The sequence below is a fragment of the Homalodisca vitripennis genome, chromosome 2, assembly GCF_021130785.1.
Source record: "Homalodisca vitripennis isolate AUS2020 chromosome 2, UT_GWSS_2.1, whole genome shotgun sequence".
Taxonomy (NCBI): Eukaryota; Metazoa; Arthropoda; class Insecta; order Hemiptera; family Cicadellidae; genus Homalodisca; species Homalodisca vitripennis.
In genome coordinates this window covers 1,351,136-1,357,135 of record NC_060208.1, presented here as the reverse complement: position 1 = coordinate 1,357,135, position 6,000 = coordinate 1,351,136, and positions in this window count along the sequence as shown.

Below are 6,000 nucleotides of genomic sequence, written 5' to 3'. Positions count from 1 at the left end.
GTTATAAGAAGGTGTTATTAGGGAGCTAGGTTTGCTGACATTGCCCTGTCTCTATATGTTTGATGTAATCCTGTACTGTCAATCGAAGTGTACTTTAGTCCGGGGCAGGGACTTTCATCAGTATGAAACTAGAGCCAGGGACAACTTTAGAGTCCATAGTCATAGACTGGCGGTATCTCAGCATTTACCGCATCAGGTTGGCGTCAGCTTAATCAACAAGCTCCCTGAAAGTGTAAAAAATGCAACTAATCAAAACCAATTCAAAACTCGTCTCAAATGCCTGTTGGTGTCAGAGCATTTTATTCGCTAGAGGAGTTTACGATGAGTCGCTGGAATATCTAAAAATATCTTAAATTATCAAAATTTAAAATCTGGATCCAAAGATAGTGTGAATTAGTGTGAATGAGTGAAATATAAGTCTGACTGTGTGTGAATGTGTAGAGTATTTGATGTTTGAATATATGACGACTGCTATACAATGTTATATATTGTCTAAAAGCAATAATGAAATGATTTGATTTGATTGAAAGTACATAAAACATAAGTAGAAACCATTCGATTCTTAGAATGCACAAAAATACCAGTCAAACAAATACAATACCTCTTTTCATTCGTTATTCAATATTAAAATGACGGTTTATTTAGACACTCAATATTTCAAATGTCAGTTTTTTTTAAGTTAACGTAAAGTGCATTGTTAATGTGTAACCAAGTACATATAAATTAAACAAAAGATTCAGCAAATACATTTACTAACAGTCAAACAAAGTTTCTAATATATGAGTTGCTCTATGTCAACAATTGTAAAAACCCCCAGCATGTCAGCTTGCGTATGAGCGTGCCCAATGTTTTCGAGGAAGACACTGGGAAAGATAATGTGTTATAGAGCCTACGATCTATATATGTATATAAATACTTTTGTAAACTTCTAATTTAGGAAAAGGCATAGTTACATGGTTTAACATTAGTAACCTAATTGAGTGAACGCTTATATTTCCCAGTGTGTGGCCGCATCTAATTTATTTTTAAATTCAGAAGACAAAGTGACATATTAGGATATAACATATTACAAACTACCGCATTATGGTCTTGTCTGAAAGACGTTAAAACATGTCATTAAAAGCTACATTGATCTCTAATTCTAAAGATATATGATAAACAGTTATTTCCTCTGTGGGTGAGTCAATCAGTTGCTCAAGGCCATTACTTGACATAATCGCTAAATACTTGTCGACGAGCGTGACCATAGCATAAATTCATATCCCCGGTAACAACTAAATTCCGATCTTTGGATTCAGACAATAAGATATTTAATTCGTTCAGGAAAGACGCAATGGAATGCGAATGCAGCCTTTAAACCGCTACGATCGCAACAGAAAGTCCAACAGACTCAATGTCAACAGTGACCTTGAGCGCGTCGGCTGATTTCATATTAACGCCTGATTGTCTGGTCTCATATCGCTCACTCACATAAACAATCACTCCACCTGATCTGTAGCCGTGATTACAGTTTGAATACTGGTTATACCCACTAATTTAAAACAAATTTATTTCACAATCGTGTATCAAACTTCTGTCAGTACAATTACATCCGGAAAAGACGTATTAAAATAAATTAAAAAGGAAACAAAGTTTTCCTGAGGCCGTGTTGTTACGGGTATGAAGGACGGCTTGCCTCCCGGCATTGATAATGTTACAGCTTCATTGATTAAAAATTTAAAAAAAAACAGCTCTGAAATGGTTGCAAAGCACCTAACTGATCGCTATCCAGTTAGGATATTTTACCAGAATAGTTCTAAAATAAAAACTGATTATGGGGTTTTGCAGGGAAGTATGTGGGGTCATCTCCTGTTTCTCACTTTTGTAAATAACCTAGATAAAGTCAATTTTGTCGGGAACCGGGCGTTCTTTTATGCCGACGACACGGCTTTGTTGTTTGAGATATTTGTGATATTTTGATAGCGAATTGAGCTATGAACATTAAATTTTTCTAAGCTGTTAATAAAAGTTTTGGCAAAATATATATTAGGAGCTAAAGTTAGGCCACTATCCGTCATTTAACTTAACCATAATGTACAGTCTCGATGCCGAGAGCCAATTTGAATTTTCTTTAATCTGTTAAGGATAGGCCCTAATAACAGAATAGGTAATGAAACTGTTATGAAGATGGATTATTTTGTTGAAAACTGTGACTGTGTTCTCGTTTATCTCGTTGGCTGACAGTGATACAAATATTACTTACAAATATCAACAACAGTGACTCAGGCTTAGTTCAGAAATAGGTATATTTCACCTAATAATTTATTGAACGTATTTGTTAAGCCGTAATTATTAATCTATTTAACAATTTACTACTAAACATATTGCTAAACCATAGCGTTCTGTGATTCCACATTCAGTTTAGAACGATTTCAATAAGAGCTATCTGACTGCTACCCTGAAACATACGGTTAAATTTTATAATATGTGTGGCTTTCTTGCACTAGATAACTAACTATCCGTTTCACATAAAATTAGAACATAGGCGACACTGCACGTCATCCATATGTAAATCATACATGATACAGTAAAGTTCTTACTTCCCAGTCCATGTTCATGTATGCTATTTCTTCGGTCCAGTTTAGGAATTACATCAGTATTTATATACCTAATCAGTATCGTAGAACCCATCAGGAAGTAAATGGATGCTATGTCACCTTGACGATTTTCTGTCATTAAAATTGTGTTTATAGTCACTCTCGTGTTGGCTTTGTGAGCCAGAATAAATCAATTGGTTTGCCTTTTTTCTCATTATGTTTAAATAAGAAGTTTTGTTACCTTTGTTATGTTTTCACTCTATAAATGTAAACAAATAGAAAATACTGGTTAAAATAATAAAACATGTGGTCGTGCTGACATAATACGATGTTTAAAAAAAACAGTTGAATGCATTTATCCGGCTCTTGGAGCCCACAGTACAGAACATTCGAAAGACCAGCGGGGCGTAGCCCGAAAGGAATTTCAAAATAAGAATAGGCTTATGTTTTTTCTAGGAATGTCCATGTAAAATTTCAATACAACAGATAGAATGGTTTTAGCGTCAAAGCGTAACAAACAAACTTACTTTCGCATTTATAATAATATTAGGATTAGGATTATGACAAATTGTTTCTTGTATTATTTTACTATATGTATATAATTATGTTTGAAGCTACTGAATTGTACATAGTTTAATATTGTAGCCTATTACGCATTGAAATAAATCATTCATCTTATTCTTAATTTATATTGAATGCTAGAGACTTGAATTTAAGTTCGTATTATGTAAACTTTTTGTTGTTTCTTAAGTCTGGTTATATAATATCATAGATTTAAGCAGAGCAATAAAAAAATAATGTACTCAGTATAATGCGTATTTCTAACTATTTATTTCTCCTCACCAAACCTTTTTAATGGCTATACATACAACCTCCTATTTAAAATAGCAAGTGATGTTTTCAGAATTAGCCTAGTTGTGAGTCATTGTTAGAATGGACACGTGTGGCAGGTGGGCCGAGATAGCGAGCTTCCTGCGCTCCCAGACTGTATATCCGCCATACACAGAGTGTAGTTAAGAAATCCAAATCCTTGATGTGTCTGTAATATTTTTAGTGATTAAAGTTTCATCGCACTCGATTATTTTAACCACGTATATTTTTATTGCTTATACGGTCGAGCGTAACACACTTTTTCTTGTGTTATCACTTTGCGTTTAATATACAGTAACTATTTATAAATTGGCGTTTTGCACTGTTAAATATCTACTGCTAATTAAAATTTTGGGCACGTTTAATTATTTTCCAATGGTATTTAATAAAAGATCACGATCCACTGTTCGTAAATGTGTGAAATATCCTTTCTTAACAGGTTTTGTTGGGATTATTCTAACATACGTAAGGTCCCTATTCTATCAGAGTCTGTTTCCTTCCCCAGTCACCAATCACTGTGTTTATAATTCCTTTCTGCATTAACACCGCCATCGCTTTGCTTGTTGTTGGATTTGAATGTGCTCTTGTGTTTAAAACCCTTGTTTATCTGACGATACCTGTATAATGAGTGTCATGCATCTCTCTATTAGAACTTTCACTACCTAGAGAACATATGAGACAACCCATGATTTCTGAAGGTAAACGGACTGTAGGTCCACGTCATAAAACTGCCGGAAGCATTTCTTACCTACTTCTTGAGGGGTGGACAGAGGGTCCACGGTCCCGGCCTGGGACCCACTGTCCGACTCACGGGTTTCTTTTGACGAGGGGTTGACAAGGGATCGTCGTACTCACACTGTAGCACTTGAATGGATGTTTCGAGATCTAAACTCTATATCTGCTAAATAGTTTTCAGTACACTACATAAGACAGCTGCAAAAAGAATGAAACAAAATTATATACATAAAATAAATTCAGGTTAATTATGCCATTTCTAACTTAAGAATGTCTGTAACGATTATAGTGGTCTTTGCTTTATTGGATACGTTTTCGCACCGAGTAGAAGAACAACGATCAAAATATCGTAAGAATGCACAGAAAAATCAGGTAAAGAGAACAAGACATTTATATAATAGTATAAGAGCCTCTTCACTTTAGTCAATTGTTGTAAACATTGTTTAATAGTAGCACAATCCTGTGGTGTTCGGGAAAAAGGGGATAAGTTCATTTTTTGTGCAAAATGAGTTAAGTATAGTATCGTGTTCATGAGATTCCCAGCTGTGTTTGGGTATAATGGGATAAGTTCTAAGAGAATATTAGGAGGTTCTATTTACTTGTGAAAAAGGAGTTACTTCACTGAGGGAGAATTACTGTTTGGGAAGAATGGGATATGTCAACTTATCCCGTTTTACCCGAACACAAAATGCAACACTATCAAACTCAATGTTTGTGTAAAATGGGATAAGTTAGAGAAACACATGTTGAAAAAAGCACTCATCTGATAGTTAACAGCTGAGAAATTGATGAGAAAACCCTGGTTGAGGATGCATTAGCAAAACATCATGAGTTAGTAGACAGAGCTTACACATCTAAAGAGAATGACCAAAAAGAAAACCATGAATGATGACAAATCTACTACATTAACCTTTGACCTTCAACAATGTCTCCCAACCCCTCATCTTCAGTCTTCTGTGGTATTTTATAAACGTCAATTATGGACCTTCAATTTGACAATCCATAACAGCAAAGTCAACCAAGCTTACTGCTATATGTGGAGCGAAGTAGATGGAGGAAGAAGAGGCTCAAATCAGATAGGGTCGTGTGTGGTGTGGCTAAACACCTAAACAATATTCCTGAACAGCTGAAACATGTTATTTTGTATTCAGACACATGCGGAGGCCAGAATAGAAATTTAAATATGCTTGCCATGTTCCTCTCAACAGTGAAAAATCATACCCATTTGGAAACCATTGATCACAAATTCTTGATACCTGGAAATACACATATGGAATGCGATGGTGACCATGCACAAATAGAAAAAAGAAAGAAAAAACAAGATGCACCCATTTTCCATCCTCATGATTGGATGTAACTAGTTCGTCAAACTGGAGGAAAGACTAAATTTAAAGTTGTGGAAATGCAAAAGCAGGATTTTTTCCAGTACGCTGGCCTGTATGAAACAAGTCAAGAAAAGACTAGACCCCTACGGATTCCTGTGAGGAATGGAAAAAAATCTATGATGACAATGAAGACCGTTTTTATGGCGAAATGTAAAGTGGATGCGATTTACTAAAAATTCACATAGAGTACTCTACAAAGACACTTTGATGAAGATGTACCCCATTCAAATCCATCACAGTGATCAAAGCAGGGCAGTCAAGAAACAAGTTGATGCCACCGCTATCATATAGTGGAAGAATCCCGATCTCTGAAAAGAAGAAAAAAGATTTAAATCAGTAAGCTAAATCTCATAACCAACCGTATTTCCATGACTACTACAACAACCTTCCATCAACTGACAAACCAGACATTCTCCCAGATATAACCAATGAAG